Consider the following 19,914-nt stretch of genomic DNA (forward strand, 5'->3'; position numbering starts at 1 on the left):
CTGATCCTAGCCCCCAGCCGTGAAGTTGGAAAATCCATTTCCGATTACACGGCTTGGTTAATACGCACGGTGAGAACTCTTACACGACCAGATCTTACATGGTCTTTCGTCTCTGAAGGATCCGACAAAGCCTTATCCGCTCTGGGCGTCCCCAGCCGAAGTTCCCTTAGGTTCCTCAGAGGCTTTGTCAAGACGACGTAAAGGGACATTAGGATAGGTTTCAATGCTAGGTGTCTTTTGTGGTAAGGGATCTCTGGGCAAAACACTTGGCGATATTGTGCACCTGATATCAACTCTGTTGGAGTAGAGGTAATGGGAGAATCGCTACACCTCTGGTCGAGGACCAGGTAGTAGTCGTAACCCGACCACTTGAAGTGAAAATAGTGGGAGAATCGCTACACCTCTGGTCGAGAACCAGGTAGTAGTCGTAACTCAACCACTAGAAGTAAATGTACGAGAGATCGCTACAATTGACTGGTTGAGGACCAGTGAGTAGGTGTCTCTCAATCATTTGAAGTCGTGGTGCGAGGACCGCTTGTGTTATTGCTGTAGTCGTTCCTCGACCATCTGAGGTTGCGGTGCGAGAGATTGCTACGTACTGGTTCGACGACCAGCGAACGAGTAAAATTATCTCTCGAACACCAATGGAGGTTGCGGTGCGAGAGAGTGCTACGTACTGGTTCGAGGACCAGCGAACGTGTAGAATTATCTCTCGAACACCAATGGAGGTTGCCGTGCGAGAGAGTGCAACGTACTGGTTCGAGGACCAGCGAACGTGTAGAATCATCTCTCGAACACCAATGGAGGTTGTGGTGCGAGAGATTGCTAAGTACTGGTTGGAGAACCAGCGAGCGAGTAGAATCATCTCTCGAACACCAATGGAAGTTGCGGTGCGAGAGATTGCTACGCGCTGGTTCGAGGACCAGCGAACGTGTAGAATCATCTCTCGAACAACAATGGAGGTTGCGGTGCGAGAGATTGCTAAGTACTGGTTGGAGAACCAGTGAGCGAGTAGAATCATCTCTCAAACACCAATGGAAGTTGCGGTGTGAGAGATTGCTACGCACTGGTTCGAGGACCAGCGAACATGCAGAGTTATCTCTCGGACACCAATGGAGGTTGCGGTGCGAGAGATTGCTATGCACTGGTTCGAGGACCAGCGAACGTGTAGAGTTATCTCTCGGACACCAACAGAGGTGCTAGAGTTGGTTTATTATGTGCGTCTCATGTGGCTAGCTTGACTCACACACCCAACTTGTAGCATATCCGGATGTCCGTTCACAATCATATCGGGTGATCAAGCCGACGGTGTTCGCGAGGAATTGTCCGTTAACAACCTTTTCTCAAGTAGTCCAGCCATGGCCAGTGCTATGAGATAGGTTGTCGGTCTTAGTTGGTAGGTTGGGCGCGACGACTCTGCATTTGTTGAGATCGTTCTCGATAATATGGTGTACTCGACCACAACCTACTCGAGTGCTCAACTGTTCCTGAAAAATGTTTTCTAGAAGGCAAGACATATAGCAGGTAATATCGAGTATGTATTCGAAAAACTGCATGGATCTTCTAGTATTATCAGGATATAACGAGCAGATTAAATATCAGGCATTATGTACACCGTAACAAGCATGATTTATACAGAAGAAAATAGAGCGAGCCCCCAGCGTTATACCGTAGTCGATTTAATATCGGGGACACTTGCACAATAGATATTGTATAAAAAACATGCTCTAGGTAGACATAATAAATTACTGATCTGACAATATCGTATAAATTAGAAAAACAGGTACGATAAATTACATATAAAATATTGCGTACCTGTGTAGATACATGCCGGATGTATCTACAAAATTAGTAGATCAATTAAAATAATTGATCCACCAATTACCTGTATCGATCTGTAATTATGGAAGATGATTGGGCTTGAGACTTTCTAAGCAGACCTCCATTCACACGTAGCAAAGGACATGCCACATATATGACATTGACCGATGACCAATCGCCGAGTAAACTTGATGAGTCCTGACCACTGCTCGGTCTAATAACCACACGTGTCATGCACATGGCGGCTGGGCCTGTAATCCTCCGTATCATGTATTATTCCGTTTCATTGACCGATACGAAGACGATCGGAAGGCGGACACATGATTCAGAAGTAGCTCTCCCTGTGACTGGCGCACGACGTGGTGATGACCCGAGGGCATAATCTGCTCGAAGCCTCAGCGTTGTTGGTTTTGATGTCGGACTGACCTGTAACTGACATTGAATTGGCATCCTCCGTGGCGGCGACGTGGTTTCAAAGTAATCAATCGGGCCAAGGCCTCACGATCGACGACATTAAACCATTATTCTCCGCGGTAGCGACATCTTGAAGCTTGGTCGATCTCGCCGGATCGAATAGTTGATGATGATGATTCCGATTTCGTCGGAAGACGTACTCCGGTCGTGTTAGATCTCCCCACAGCCGAAGTCGTCGAGTAGTTTGTTGTTAGAGAATCCATCTTTTGAATCCATCTCATCAAAATCCTGAAGCACCAAAATGCCCCTACCTGGCGCGTCACTGTCGACGTTTGATGTCACGATTCCGTTATTTGCATAGTATGGGGATCGTTGGTACTAGGATATACGCCAGACTGAGGTAAAAGAGACGGAGACGAGGATTTTTATACAGGTTCGGGCCCCTGAATTGTCAGGTAGTAACCCTACATCCTGTTGGCCGAAGCCGATATTGCTCTTATTCACCATAATCACACCAGTACAATATTTGGGGTAACCTATCTAACTGTTGTCGACATGGCGGTCTGAAGGTCTGACTCGTAGTCGACAATAGGGTAGTTTTCCTCCTCGAATCCGTGCCCGGCGAGATCAGAGATAGCGCTTTCGTCTCTCCTAACAGTATCCGGAGACACCGTAGGGGACTAGTCGTGCCTATCCCTGAAGTCGATATCCGGCGTCTTGTCTTGGCATATGTTGGCTTGTATGTTGTTCCGTCTATGGTGGGTGTTGATTGTGTGTGTCCCCTCTCCTCCTAGGGGGCCTTGTATTTATACCCATATGTGTCCCCTTGTCCAAGTAGAACTAGGGAAACCAATATGGATACAATCCGATTAGTCCTTGTCATTTCCATATAGAACTCTGGTTTTCTTTCCTTATTCGGAACTCCCTCGAGGTCAGTTTCCGTATAAGACATGGTATGTGGTGGGCCCTGCCGAGATTTAGTCAACTACTATTAGATATGTGGTATCCATAACCCTGACACTCAGCATATATTATATATATATATTATATATATTATATATATATATAATATATATATTAGCAAAAGTGCCCGTGCGTTGCACCGGGTGATTACGGAGTGTGTACAGTGACAAAAAAGTGTTGTTTGGTTTAGACAACTAATCTGCTAAAAAAATTGTTTGTTTTTGGATAAATAATCTGCTATATATTTGCGGAATATATATGATGTTTAGTTTGAATGATTTGTAGCATGAGAGAAAATGGATGGACGAACAATGCAATTATCTTTGCCCAATAGGCGACGGATGAAAATTTATATCATGAACGGAAATATTTATTTTTTATGTAAGTAAGTGTAATAAAATACGAGTGGAATATTTGTACTCAATGTATTTTGAATTGCGAGAATATAAATTTTTTTAGAAACACATAGTATAAAACACGCTCACGACGTGAGCATTGAGATTGACGAAGTTACAACGAATGCCTCGAGCACTCGTGTCAAATCAAATATTTGAATCCAGGTTGACTGGTTCCACCATAAGAAACCTATCCGGTTAAATTATACCCACTTTATATTTGTGGGAATATACTTGTCTATTGTTATATGAGGAAAATGTGTGGAGTTTAACAAATCATAAAAATAAATCTTATTAATTTTGTGAGAGTGAGTATTGTTTTTTATTTACAAATTGCATCTGAGGTAGACATAAAAAATGAAAGAAGATTAGACAATGAGGGAAAAATAATAAAAAACAAGAGCGGACAAGGACATAGAAAAAAAAGCAGAAGGGATAGGTCAAGAATTTGTTTTATTATTTAAACAATTTTAATAAGTAAATACCCGTACGTTGTAACAGGTAAACTAAAATTATAACAAATATAAAAATAATAGATCATTAGGATTTAGTTTTTACGATATGAGCCCTTCAAAAAAAATTCCTTATAGAAATAAAAAAGTTGTAAAAAAAAGGCCCATTAGACCCTATCGGCCTACTATTGCGCGTCCAACACATGAAGCGCGTGTGGTGTTGTGGCCCAATATGGAGGCCGGCCCGACGCGGGATCGATATGAGCCATTCGTTTTGATGGACGGCTCAGATTGATTCTAAATCCATCAACACCCTAACCCTATCCACACCTACACCCGACCGCGAGCTCCACCTTCCGCTCGGCTCTCCCCCTCCCCTCCCCTCTCCTGACCAGCGATGCCTCTCCCCCTCCCTCCCCTCTCCTAACCGGTGGCGCCGCTCCTCCTCCACCGTCCCCTCTCCGCCGCTCCCCACCCCTCCCCTCCTGGCGGCGCCTCTCCCCCTCTCCGCTACTCCCTCCTCCCTCTCCTCCCCTCTTGATGGCGCCTCTATAGTGTGGCGGCTTCCCGCGGGTAGATCCGGCGACACCAACGGCGCCGGCCGCTTCCCGCGTCCCAATCCGGCGGTGGCGGTGGCTTCCCGCAGTGGATCCGACGGTGACGACGGTGCTGACGACTTATCGCGGCCCGATCCGCCGACGGCAACAACGGCGGCGGCGGTTCCCACGGCGGATCCGGCGGCACCGACGGCTACGTGTGTGGCGGCAGCAGCAGCTGCTTCCCGCGTTGGATCCGACGGCTACGAAGGTGGTGGCGGCTTTCGGTGATGTTTTTATTTTTTTTCCTCTTTCGCTTGATTGTCCTATTAGATTTTGTATCTATGTTTGCAATGAATTTTCACTTAATCGCTCGTGCATTTGGTTGTTGCTGCGGACTCTGGATGATTTTTTTTGTCTTGTACGTCTCATCTCGGATGTTGTGGACGAGGGATTTTTTTTTAGGACACTAACAAAAATTTAACGCGTTAACGGACAATGTGACGAAAGGAAAATAATGGATCTTTTAATTAAAATTAAGATAAGATAAGAGGTGCCGTTGTTTTAAAAAACCAACACTTACAAAATATTATAATAGGTGTCAGTTAATTTAAAATCGAAAACTATAATATATTATACGGAATTGCTAGTGCTCTGTTGACAGAAAATAGGGTGCTAAATCTTTCACTTTTTTGACCATTCATCTCTGTTTACAATTCGTGCTGCATTTGGATTGAGCAAAGTCATGTACGGCTGTGGACTTTGAGATGGACCGAGCTTTTGTTGTTGCATTCTGTGGACTTTGTTGTTGCGTTCTGTGGGTCTCACATATTTACCGTTCAATTTCGAAACACACGCCTGCTTTTTTTCCTTGCATTTGAGCAGTGTTTTCTACTGCTACTTTGCTTATGATCCACGCTTACTAATTACATCGTGCTTACATTATAATTACATATGTAATTTTATGACTTACATCGTAAATATACTAAAATTATATATGTAATTTTATGACTTACATCATAAATACACTAAAATTACATATGTAATTTTAGGAACTTACAATATAAATACATGCCAACTTTTTTTGAATAGTTACTCTCTAAATTTAAATAGATGAGATTAAATTTATCCTATGGCTTGAAAAATTTGCATGATAGGAGGCTAGAAAATCTATCGCATGATGTATAGGCAGTCCCTATATTATATTACTGGCACCTAAAAAACCAAACAGAGTCTTAGGCCTTATTTAGTTGGGGAAAATTTTTAGGTTTGATTATCACATTGGATATACGGACATACATTTAAAGTATTAAACGTAGTCTAATAACAAAACAAATTACAAATTCTGCCAGGAAACTGCGAGATGAATTTATTAAGCCTAATTAATCCGTCATTAGCAAATGTTTTCTGTAGTACCACATTGTCAAATCATGGCGCAATCAGGATTAAAAAATTTGTCACACAATTTTCGTGCAATCTATATAATTGATTTTGTTATACTATATTTGTATTTGTGTCAAACATTCGATGTGATAGCGATGTGATAGCGTGAAATTTTTTGTTTCTAGGACTAAGCAGTGCCTTATCCATCCATCCACAACGGAGATAAGGCCAAGCAGGCGAGCTGGCGAGCATATTGAAAGGAACCGAGCCGGCGGGGCCCACCGAGGAGATAAGGACGAGAGCCTGAGATCCCTGATTTTCTTTCTCGCTCTCTCGTATTCCTCTCCTCTCTCTCGGTCCTCTCTCGTTTTTCTCTCCTCTCTCTCGGTCTTCTGTTTCGCTCACTCCCCTCTCTCTATCGGAGCGGCGGAGCCGAGGCGGCAGGCAGCGGCGCAAGAGGGGAGGCGGCTGGCGACGGGTGGCGGCGGCAGGTGGAGACGGTGCGGCCCAGCGGCGGGAGGCGGCATCAGCGGCGATGGTGGCGCCCTCCCCTCCACGGCAGCAGCGTGCGGCGGCTTCGGCAGCGTGTGGCGGGAGGAGTGGCAGCCGCCCGGAGGCGCCATCCCTTCGCCAGATCCGACGGGAGGAAGGGCTTCAGAGCCGCGCCGCCACCAAATGCGCCGGTTGCCTTGATGCTGTCCCTGCCGCCGGCCCGCGTCGAGCTCGTCCACAAGCCCGACAACCACGCCAAGCACTTCTGCCGCCACACGTCGCCTGTAACCCGACATGCCTCCTGCTGCCTTTTGTTTGCCAGCAAATTCATATATGATTGCCTTTGTTTGACTTTCTGTATTGCCGGATCAGATTGGGAGGGAGGAAATACATGGGTATTAGGTTTATTGTGGGGATCAAATTCATGAGGTCGAGATTAAATTTGGTATTTTCGTGTTGTTTTTGGTTGTCTGGTTGATTAATTGATTTGGGAATCTATCTCGGGGATTTTTTTTTAAGACAGACTCGGACTCGGGGAGGGACGGATTGCACGGACAGGTGAAAATTCGTGCATATGGACGAAAATCATGTGACGACCGGAAAAATACTAATATTTATATTATATATATATATATATATATATATATATATCTATATATATATATATATATATATATATGACACTCATATGGGGCACCATGGTGCCCGGGCACCATGGTATCTAATGTACAAAATCACTCAAATTTTTCAAAATTTTCAAATTGTGAGTATATACCTAGTTATAATAATTCGATTCATATCTATACCTATCAACAAAACAACTCAAATTTAACTTTATTTCACAATCCATGATTACATACCTAACTAATTATATGTATGGATGCTATATACCTAGAATCAAAATCTAACAAAAACAAGTTTAAATTCAGTACAAACATGCTTTGAACTAGTTAGTAAAGTAGTTAATGTTAATACCTAAGTAATTGAAAAAGTTTCATACTCATTTGAATTGGGTATATACTCAATTTCAACAATGGTGCCCGGGCACCATGGAGCACCAAACAAATTTACTATATATATATGTATATATATATATAGGATCAATGTTTTGTACTCCCGGGAGTACATACTCCCTCTCCTTAGTGGATAACCCATTAGCATCCAATTAAATTGCTGGGGAAAAATAAAAATTTTAATTTCCACTAATCGCTGCATGATGCATGCATGCACAGGTATACACACCACATTTGGTGCACAATTGAACCGGGGTGCATCAAATTTGAACATTGAACGTACCTAACCATCCTCTAAAGACATGGATCTTCTACCGTGCAAACTGATTAGAAAAATCCGATTATAAACATTTTAGTATATACTTTTTTTTCCTACTTAGTAGTAGTATAAACTTTACTCATTTTAGTTAATTAGAGCAGCATATACTACTTTTTTCTTGTACAGTATATACTGATTTATTCTCCGAAAGAGTATGTACCGATTTATTTCACAAAGAATATATATGAATGTACATATGTACTGCTTTCTGCATACTCTATTATAGCAACGTAGTAAATAGTATGTTCGCATACTCTTATAAGTATATACTGTTTATTGGAACAGTATATACTGTTTTCTTATAAGTATATGCGCTACTTATACCTTGGAACAGTATATACTATTTTCTTGAAATTTCTAGCCAGTATATACTACATTAGTATTGAAGGAGCATATACTTTTTTTTTAGTTTGGCCAGTATATGCTGCTATAGTACTACTTTTTTGTTATGCTTTCTTGTTTGCTCAGTATCTGCATATACTACTCTTACTCTTTTTGTTTCTTCAGTATATGGTGCATATACTGCTTAAATAAGTATATACACTATTTCTTAGATTTAGTAGTATATACCACTATTACTTAGATAAGCCATATATAGCTTTTCACGTGTGTAGTATAATATGCTTTTTCACGAGCAAAATTCAGAAGTATGATACAAAATTCTTCGTAAATAAAAAAACAAGAGGTATATATATGATCTCATGCATGCTCACAAGCGAACGAAAAATAGAGAAAAAGAAACAAGAGGTAGATGCATGTATATGCTTCTGAAAAATTCAGAATCTATATTCAGTTATCTGGGAGGTTCGAACAAATGCATTAGGTGTCGCCTCTGATTTTTGGCAGCCTATGCACCATGTGCTGCAGCTGTAATGACAGGATCTTCAAGACTATTATATTTATACCTCTAGAGGTATAAATATACTCAGATCTACTCCTGGGTTTAGAGTAGATCTACTCCTGGGCTACTAGTATATACCATTTATTTCAGACCAGTAGTATATATATACTGCATATACTACTTAATTTTCTATCAGTATATACTGCATATACTAATTATGTTTGGTCAGTATATACTGCATGCATCATCCTCGCTAAAGGAGGGTACTGCCTTTTTGTTTGCTCAGTATATATATACTACATATACTACTTTTTTTTCGCTCGGTATATAAATAAGCATATACCACTATTTCTTAGATAAGTTGTATATATATTGCTATCCATGGAAGCTGGATATATACATATGCTTTTCACGTGCAAAATTCAGAAGTATGCACGATACAAAAATTCATCCATATTTAAAAAAAAAAAACAGAAGTGAAACAAAAGGTATATATGTGAGCAAAAAACAGAAGTGAAACAAGACGTATATATATGAGCTCGTGCTCATAAGATTCAGAATCAACTAGGCGAAAATAAAGAGAAACATTCAAGAAAGATGTATATGTGCTGCATCTGCATGATCGCCTGCTACTTTTGGCAGACTCCTGTAGACGTATGCACAATGTGCTGCAGCCGACGCTGGTCTGTGGTTCGTCAGTCACCATGCATGCATGCGTCCTCGCATGGCATCTGCATACACCAAAGAAATTAGTTTCTTATGGGGGCTTAATCATTCATGGTCTCATGGAGAACATCCTCATCGGCAATAAGTAATAGAAGCAGATCTAACAAGAAAACAAGAGGGATGATCTAACTAGAAAAAGAACAAGGGCTTGCCGCACCGATCTGCTGTCGTGCACCTGCGATTTTCGCCGCCTCGCCGCCGCTGCCTTTGCTTGAGACAATCTGAAATCAAATCGTAAGTGATGACGAAATTAAATAACAAACCTTCTATCGGATTGGAAAAATGGTTATGGATACTCACAATCGTGACGATCGATAGCCGCTGGCCTGGATGGGCATTTTTGATCTGGTGTAGCGGGAGGATTCATCATATATACCCTTGCCTCCACGGAAGGGGTGCGATGGATGTCCTGCTGCCTGATGGCGTTTCCATGGGATCCTTAGACGACGGCAGGGTACAAGACGATGCCACACGCCTGATGGATTGCATCGTCGCCTCCGACTCGCCGTAGAGCCAAATCAGCGTTGTTCCCTCCGGATAAACCGTAGATAGCGCTTCCGTCCAACGACCTGGCTTATCTAGACCGACCGACCAAATAAATATTAAAGAACAGCGGAAGCTTGACTACCCAATCACAAGTACACCGACTAGGGGTTTACCCCCGTTAAGTTCTCATCCTAAAAGAAGCAATCGAAACCCGTATCACTCAAAGACTAATTCTAAACCTGCAAACAAAAGGTTATATCAACAGCAAGAGTCAGTACATTAAACATGTAAGCACAAGTCAATCCTAACATACTACATGTAAGGCATATATTCAAAGGAAGGCAATATGTAGTTCAATTTTAGCATAAAGCAAATTTTGTTTCGCAATTCTTTTGTAAAAGAGTTTATGCTTCAATTAACAAAGACATGTTTTAAGTTTTAACATTAAGTTCATCATATTTCCATCATAATCAATCTCTTGATGTCATCTTTCACAACAAGTCATAATATATCATCACACTCACACAACTCAACACATTTTATCAATTTCAAACCTAGTCACATGTTCACATTTTAAAACATAGAGTCTATACCCATGACACTTCACCAAAGCGCTCATGACTGTGAGTACGGCTAATCGATTAGTTTTTAGAACTCTGCAAAGTTTGTACAGCTTTACCCACATGATATGAACACTCTAGTTTGTCTCGTGTTGGCCAAAGCACTACCACACTCTACACATTGAGAGCGGTCTAGAGGTCATAACGAAGCCTTTACATTACTTAGAGCCTAGCCTTGCACCAGCACGATACGTGTTCCTCCATCCTAGGCATACTTGGAATATGTCTAGAACCGTTAAGTGGCGAGCCCACGCCTTAAACTTAATGCCGTGGTGGCGGACACAACGAGAATCCACCACGTGGCACAATACCGTTGTATTGGACACGCTTAGTCACCTAAACTACTACTTCGGGTAAATAGGAAGCTCCTCTGAATTATTCGAACTCATACACACCGGCCACCAGAATGCAAGGCTAGTTCTAAATAGATTAATCAGCTTAGGCCATCCTATACTAGCACATGTGGATGTACGAATAACTTTAAGTTGGTGACACAAGTTATGTCCTTATAGACTTGGGCAAACACTCCCCCTATCGGTATGCAACTAACACCATATGCACACCACTTGCTGCCCAAGTCTAAAATCACATTTTACACATTTTAGTTTACAAATACCCATCACATTCATTTTATTCCAGCAAAGGTTCATGTGTCCAAAATCACATTTTAATCACAGAGGGTATGAGCATTTGCATATTTCTAAGCATGGCTAAGCAAGTAGTTGCACATAGAGCATATATAAACCCAATTGAGCACAAAGAGTGTACTCTAACCATTCCTAGTGGTTCAATCAGCAAGGATCACAATTATTCAAGGTAGGGAATGCAGCAAATAGGTCATAACTAACTTATTCCAAATTTTAAATACCGATATAGTCTAAGTTCACATGCAACTTTGCAAACAAATATTTTCATTCCTCAAATCATGGGATTTAATGTGTTCAAAGGATGGGAGGAGAAAACTTGCCTTGATATTGAGAAATGTTAGTACCTAATCCACTCCTTCACCGATTATGCAATTATCTAAATAAAGGACACGTTATGCATTTAAACTCCGAAACAGGTAAAAATCCAAAATGCTCTAAAAATGCATGATTTGTGCACTGTGAGTTGGTACTGTTATAAAATGAATTTAGGTGGAAGAATTTCTATTTTATCACTTTTTATTTGTGAATTATGAATTTTTAGAAGTTATGTCGGTATATAGTAGTATAGGTTTAGATAGTGCTATAAAATATTTTTGCACAGTGGTTTTTATTATATTTGACTTCTCAGAGGTATAGAGATGTGTTTTCTAAGACTAACACATTTGGTTTCACAATTTTTAGAGTTATTATGAATTCTTTATGCATTTTACAAGTTATAACGTATTATAGGTGTATAGTGTCCTATATGCACAGGCCTTTGGTATTTGAGGTTCAGAATTTATTCTACTTTGTTTGTGATGAATGAAGCAAATAATTTTGTTAACTAGAGGGCCCTTATCATTTTAGTTCATATTTTATAATCTAGAGGGGTTCTATATGGATGACTTTATAAATATCAACCTAGGAATTATCATATGAGCTAAGTTCCTCTAAGTTTTGGTGAATGGGGATGGAACTATGGCTTGGTTCTAACAAGTTTTATTTTGGTTTGTTCATAGCTAGAGTGTATTTCAAATACCTCTACACATTTATTTTACTTAACTATCACTAGGTGATTAACTCCTAGGTTATCTATTTAAAGATTAGAGCTAAAACATATACAAAAGGTGTCATATTTTATTTTACTATGTTGAAGTTCAATATTTTCTGATTCTATAGAAACTTGGTTCATTTCATTTGGACAAAAAATGAATTTTCTACAAATTTTACAAATTAAAGGCTGTTCTATGTTAGTAAATCCTTACATGAATATTTTGAGGCTTTTACTACACAGTAAGTATATAGTTTTATTTTTATAACTTGGAAATACATGTTTTGGTGATCCTACCGAACTTAAGTTTACCCAAATTGAAGCTAAGTTAAATTTTATATGAATTTCTAAAGTTTAGCTTATCTAAAACTAGTCATTTTAAAAATAATAGCTTTAGAGGCATTTCATACAAAGTAAGTATTTACCTTTTATTTCACCTAATCAGAGAGTGCAAGATGATGAATCTGTAGAATTTGAGTTTATTATAAAATAAGTTAAATTGAATTTTCTATGCATTTTATAAGTTTGTGTTTGTTTTATGTATGATTTATCCTAGTCAAATTTTTGAGGCAAAGTTTAAACAGTGAGTGTCAAGTTTTATGTTTCTAAATTAAAGTTCATAACTTTGTGAATCTATAGCAACTGGAATCATCTCAAAATAAGTTATATTTGATTTTATATGAATTTCGCAACTTTGGGTGTTTTTCTGTTGAAAATAAAATGTTTAGATGATTTTTCTTTACATTTTCAGATTTTTATAAGCGATGGGTCCACCTGTCAGTGAGAGACCAATATGCAAAAAGGCCTCTAGGGTTCTAGAGAATAGATCCCGAGGTCCCTAGTACGAGCACATGTTTTAACCAAATTCATTAAGAGTCCTTGAGTTTTACAGTTTTTACTAATAGATTCTTGGTCCCACATGTAAGTCTAATATATTTTACATTTTAAACCTTACAAAATTTAAACTTTCTCTAAATTAGGTTCTCAGCGTCTAATGACATGGGGCTCATTCGTCAGCGCCTCGGAGAGGCCAGGCAGACAGAGCAGCGGCCGAGCCGGCGCCGGCAACAAACGGCGGCCGTTCTCGCGATGCGACCAAAAGAGAAAACATAGAGGGGTTCTAGGCGAAGCTAATGGTGATGTTTATCCAAGCTATGGTGACTGGAATCGATGGTGCCGGCAGTGCGAGCGGCGGTGGTTCTCAGGTTGATGGTGCATGTGTGGATGGAGGTCAATTCCGAGCGAAAGTGATGTATGCATGTGGTTTTCTAGTCTCCACGGTGCTCACCGAGGGCTCAGATGGGGTTGCCAAAGTCTTGGCGGCAGCGACGACTTGCAGAACGGCTCGGCGACGGCGCTCCACTTCGGGTGAATGGCGACGGCTCGAATGGGACGACGAGCTGCTAAAAGAAGGCATGCACGAGGGTTGTGAGGTCACAAGGTGTCAGGTGCTAGTCGGCTGCATCTACAGAGTGGGTTGCATCTACAGTTATCCAAGTTGGACCCAAGCAAGCCCAAGGAAGAGAGGACAGTATAAAGGCAGCAACAACACTTGGAAGAAGCATCGAACAAAATAGAACACGGCACGGCGGTGGCCACGGCGGCGACTTGGTTCGGGCTTGAACCTTGTTGATCTCCTTCTTTCTCCCTACTCCTGCTAGTAACTTGTATCCCCTATTCACTCCCATTTCCACCCCAAAGCTTGAGTTGTAGTAATACAATTGCAGCTCAAAACCACCACAACCTCCATTGCTTGTACTGGATATTGGTTCATTGAGATTTGGGTATTGGGTTACTAACAATCTGGTATCAGAGGCATTTAGTTCACTGGGATTCTTGTCATGGAATTGTTGGGGAGGCAGCCATGAAAGAGGGAGCAGGAATTGGGTTGGAAAAGTTCTCATCCAGGCAGCGCCCACCAACTGTTTGATGGAATGTCTAGCCAACCTGAGATGCCCAAGGAAAATCAGAGGATATCTGAGCATGTCCCCAACAATTCCACCATGAACAAAGAGGAGAAATGGCTAGATGAAGCTCTAGATCGGATATTGGAGAAGTTTAAACAAATGGAGGCCAAGCGCATGCAAGAGGAGAAGATCAATCGGATATTTCAAAAGTTGTAGGAGATAGAGGTTCGTAGGAGCAAGGCTTCCGAGGAAATGATTGCTGCCATCAGGGCAACCACCGCCATCCTCAAGGTTGCATCATCTCCAACACCCATGGCACCACCTCCTCCAGCACCCACCAATTGTTTGATAGAATGCCCCAACAACAACATCAATTGGGTGACGACGAATTCAAGTCACATTGGTGAGGTGCTTGTTCCGACAGCTGACCAGGAGTTAGGAGACAGCGAGGACAAGGACGACACCCCCTATATCATCACCAAGGACTTTTCCGAAGTCACGCATGACAAGTGTTCGACAGTGGGCTTTGTGATCAAGTGTGGCGCCAACCAAGCCGATGACACGTTTCAAGCCATGACGGGTGCATCCAAGGTCGTTCCAACATATGCTCAACCTATGGATAACTTCTCGTCAAGGATGAATGACGACAACAAGTTAATCACATTGATTTCCACAAGGTGTTCGGTGAAATGGCATGGAGAAGACAAGAACGTATGGAGGTGTACAAACATCCATGTTGTGCCCCTACTATCTTCCCTGCTCACCTCATTGCTGCTAGTGAAATTATCTAGAGGGCACATGGTGGTTATTGGGCAATGTGTACAAACATCCATGTTGTGCCCCTACTATCTCCCCTGCTCACCTCATTGCTAGTGAAATTATCTAGAGGGCACATGGTGGTTATTGGGCGATTCCCATTGCAACACTTTGAACTTATACTATAGCCACCTCCATCATCAAAGGATCCAAGCTTGGGCTTAAGGGAGTATCCTTGCTGTTCTTGGCCAAGAGCACACTTGATGCAACCTTGGCCACCTCCGACTTCAGATGGATTGACTAGAGGAAGGGAATTGCATCCTATGCTAGGGTCAGGATTCAAATTCTATTGCGTAGGAGTACATTTGAAACTGCCATGCCCCCCACCAAGTTTAGAACTGCAAGAGTTTGGAAATCCATGTGCTGAGATGGTTCACCTTCACATAATTTTCCTGGATCCTCGGCTTCAACAACATAATTTTCAATTAAGGTGTAGATGGTGGATAAGTGAGCTATTTGTGGATGTTAAAAGTGCTAAAGTTTATGCTTTTGGGGTTAGTTTTACAATTGTTAGCAAGGAAGATAACCTGGTTGTTGGGTGCTGGTTGATGAAATCTATTGGAACAGTTCAGAGATGCAACTGCTATCTAGGGCCATCAAATTACCATTTAGCTACCTACTTGAAGGCACAATTATGTAAGCAAGGTTCCGAAACCTATGCTTGATGTGGAGAGAATAACACCATTGTCAGTATCTATTTAAGGCAACCAAAGTGGCTTTACCACAGAAGCAAAATCAACACTTGTGCCACCTTCTAAACACACTTGTGGTTTTGTGCAGAAAATATGGCAGTGGTTATTGTACTTCCACAGATATTCTATCAAGTTGCCATGGCTAGCAAAGTGGGAAAATGGGATATGAGAGTAATTTGCATGGTAATGTTAGGAATTGAATCATGGCAGCCAGCAAATAACATGGTCTTGAATAGTAAAGAGGAAATGTTAAATGAAAATGCAAGCTTTTATGCCAAGGTGATTTGTGAGAAGCAATTAGCTAAGGGCTACAGAAGAACGAGTAGCACTAGAGAAGGTGCTAATTCAATTCAAGATGAGATATATCCTTTTGATCTCGTTTCTGCAAACGTACTTGAAGAGGTGGTGTATATTACTTCAGGGTATACTTGGCCATGCAAATGCTTGATGGGTGGAATGAGAATGCCAAGAAATGTTCTGAATCATAACACGTGGACTCAGCAGTTGAGTAAGCTAGTGTGTTTGCTACCAAATGGTTGGGGCTCTTTGTTGCCAAGCAAATTGCTTCAACACTGCTATCATGCAACACATAGGAAGGATGCAAATGCAGCAAGAAGCTATACAGGGTGTCAGTACTTGTTTATTACACTTCATTTGGTGGTTTTAATTTCTATCATTAAAGAGTTCGAGCAGCCACAGGGTTTCAAAAGGATTACTTCATTGGCTTGTGGTCAAGCCGAATTTTAAGAAGAGGGGATTGTCAGGTGCTAGTGGGCTGCATCTATAGAGTGGGCTACATCTACAGTTATCCAAGTTGGACCCAAGCAAGCCCAAGGAAGAGAGGACAGTATAAAGGTAGCAACAACACTTGGAAGAAGCATCGAACAGAATAGAACCCGGAACGGCGGCGACTTGGTTCGGGCTTGAACCTTGTCGATCTCCTTCTTTCTCCCTACTCCTGCTAGTAACTTGTATCCCCTATTCACTCCCATTTCCACCCCAAAGCTTGAGTTGTAGTAATACAATTGTAGCTCAAAACCACCTCAACCTCCATTGCTTGTATTGGATATTGGTTCATTGAGATTTGGGTATTGGGTTGCTAACACAAGGATGGTGTCAGCGCGAAGAATCGGACTATAGCTCACCGGACAGGAAAGAATCGAAGATCGACGCCGATGGCCGGAGTTGGGGAAGAAATTGGTGATCTCGCGATACACGGCGGCTTGGCTCGATTCCTTTGGTGTATGGGCTCCTGGGGTCGAGGGGACGACGATGGCGCGGTGTCTTGCTCTGGGATGGACAAGGATGGTCGGGCGACGATGATGCTGAAGCGGTGGTGCTCCGGAGCTCCCGTGGACACGGTCGCGTTCCGGTGTCACCACTGCATGACAAGAGGAGAGATTAGGTGGAATGGATATGGTATTGATAGGAGGTTTTGGATCGGGAAGGAAATAGAGACGACCGCGGCATGATGGCGATGGCGATGGTCGTCGTCTCCACGGCCGGCGGTGAGAATGAGGGTGACGGAGAGGCAGATGGCCTTCTCCCTCGGCTTGTTCGGCTCTGGGTTGAAGAGTGAGGTTGGGCGACTCAGCTGGAAGGAGTTGAAGGCGGGGTTTGACGTTGCCACGTCCCGACCATGCGTCCTGCGGCATCGAGAGCCAGTCGGCGCTCGATCTCTCCCTCTCTGTGTTTCTCGGTCGGCTGGAGGTGAGGGACAGAGGAAGGCAAGCCTAGGACACTGCTAAGTGCGTCCATGATGAAGTAAACTAGGTGTAAAAGAGAGGTGTGGGTAGAAACATGGGTGAATATGATTTTTAGATGAATTTTCGGAATTAATTTCTCCTCTAAATTTTTAGCTTCATAACTTAATGTGTGGACCAGATTAACTAATGTTGATTTTAATGGAGGTAGATGATTATACCTAGATTCCATTTTCTTTGGTTGCACTCAAAAATTATGGATAGATTGATCATAGAAATTAACCAAATATGGGCTAATTAAAATCTAGATTGAATTTTTAGGAGGCTTAAACTAAGAATAAAAATTCTAGAAAAATTATATTTAGATATGATAAATAATATAGTATTTAAATAAATTATTTACCATGTACACTTTTATGCATTTCAATTCACTTTTGCGTGAGGTATGTTTTAGCCAATAAAGAATTATAATTAGTCTACTATTCAACTAGCTTGACCTATTTATTTAAGGTACCAACCTGAGTGTTAATATTTGACCAAAATTACAGTGGATAGTTTGTGCTAATCATAGTCTGCATAAATTTTTCCATGATTTTATCTTGCACAAAATATTTTGGAGAATTAGAATGGCCTCTCTTTGTACATGTGTTCCCACTTCATAATTGCATATAATATTATTATAGGGATTACATTAAACTTCTTTTGAGCTGAGAAGATGATTGTTTGAGTTTAATATTATGTCCACATGTTATCACCCAATAGGTTTGTTTAGTAATTTAACCCTAACCCTTTTAGGTTATGCTCATGGGACCTATTATGAAATGCGAGACCAAAATCTAAATGCACAAGGGACTCGAGTCAAGGCATGCATTATGCACATGTATGCTCATTTACTTGGTATTTCAGGTCTAATGTTGGGAATGAAAAGGTTTTATTTTGTTTGCAATTTTTATTTATGCAATGGTTTAGATGGGTCTCACCTAAGTTAAAGTGGAAATTTTTGGCTCTCAAAATTGTAAAAGTTAGCCTATATCTATTTTGTCTAGAAATTTTTAAGTCCTAGAATTTTGGGTATGTTACAAAACCCCCCCTCCCACTCCGGTCAAAGCATCCTCCCGCCGGTCAGACCTCGGTCAAACCCGCCTATTGACTCCCTCCCCTGCCTACCACTTTGTTGTTCACGTCTCGTAGGAATTCCGCAGTAATATAACGGTCATCATGCAGTAACAAGACAACTTTCTCGCAGTAACAACATCGAAAAATAGTCATGATAGATCTAATTTTGGTAAGTACTTTTTTGCGAACATCATGGTGCAAACAGATTAGAAAAATACTATATAACGTGAGAGATATTGCTCTCTAAAGATAGATATTTAGTTTTTTTAGTTCTCGTCTCACTAGAACGACATAGTAACGCGACAATCAATGTTCTAGTAACACGACTACTTTCCGCAGTAACAATGTTATAAAAGCATTTTTGTCTCAGCCATCATGTAGTAACTAGACTATTGTCTCGCTGTAACGTTGTTTTAAAGCGTTATGGTGAAAACGGTTCTAAAAAATAATATGTGATGTGAGAGATATTATTGTTTAAATATTAGAATTCTAAAAGTTTACTTGTACTAAGCTTGCTACTATGTATCTTTGTATAGACAAATAGAAGTACTTTTAGCACTTGTGTTAACTTGTGACCATGCACATGCACTTTTTTTAGGACTTTGTATTTTGCACAAGAGTAAGATTTAAAAATTTAGCTACGCACAAGCAGTTGTAGAGTAGTAGTACCGTTACTACCATATGTTCTCTGTTACCGCAATTTTACCATGATGTTACTGCAAAAAGTACAGTAACGACCTATAAATTTGGAACAATCAAAACCATTTTCAAAATTTTATAGAAAATGTAAAATTTTATAGAATTTGTAAAATTTGGAATAGCAGTTTTATTTATGTTCTAGAATTTAACATTCATCCGCTTCTCGGTCTGTTGTTTCTCAACATCGGTTTCCCCTCATCACTCTAAAGTATTCTTTGCTATATTAACTGTCGGGATCAGGAATGAGATTCCCAACCTGTCACTCTAAAGATTTAATTACAATTAATACAACGATATAATCGGATCGTAGATTGGACAATTAGTTTTGGAGAAAAATCGTTTCGAAGCTCGCTAAAATGCATGCATGTATGAGGTGGAGAGAGAGAGGAGAGAGTAGTGATACGAAGTTTCACGAATTTTGTGAAACACGCTGAAGACACATATTGGAATAGATTACTATCGTGTATGAAACAAAGAGTGTTAATGGATTGAAACATATGATTATTTTTTTATCAGAATATAATCATGCGGCATCTTGTCCTTAAGATATAATTACAACGAATAAAACGGTATGATCGCATTATATATTAGATAAGTAATTTATGAGAAAAATCGTTTTGAATATCGCTAAAGGTGCATGTGTGTCGTATCGGAGATAGAGATATAGGCTTGGATAAGTGCATGTATGTCAGAGGCAGCATATTTATTGCCCGCCCGATTTTTCTCCTTGTGTCCGGATGTTCGAAGAGAAGCATTTTCCCCAAAAAATATACACTATTCGGTCCGGTCCAATCCTCATACGAACATCGTGTACGCCTGTCCAGCCAGATCATCCTCCGCGTA

General features: G+C 40.9%; 2 long non-coding RNA genes across 2 annotated transcripts; one reads left to right on the top strand and one right to left on the bottom strand.

Moving 5' to 3' along the window:
* Positions 1-4,409: 4,409 nt before the first annotated feature.
* Positions 4,410-6,904, top strand: LOC136354508 (uncharacterized). The gene is made up of 2 exons (XR_010738162.1): positions 4,410-4,852; positions 6,150-6,904. It is a non-coding gene; the product is annotated as an uncharacterized lncRNA (long non-coding RNA).
* Positions 6,525-9,568, bottom strand: LOC136354509 (uncharacterized). Its single transcript, XR_010738163.1, has 2 exons — positions 9,513-9,568; positions 6,525-9,360 (listed from the first exon to the last, which is right to left on the bottom strand). It is a non-coding gene; the product is annotated as an uncharacterized lncRNA (long non-coding RNA).
* Positions 9,569-19,914: the final 10,346 nt, after the last annotated feature.

Source organism: Oryza sativa, chromosome 12 (assembly GCF_034140825.1).
Source record: "Oryza sativa Japonica Group chromosome 12, ASM3414082v1".
NCBI lineage: Eukaryota > Viridiplantae > Streptophyta > Magnoliopsida > Poales > Poaceae > Oryza > Oryza sativa.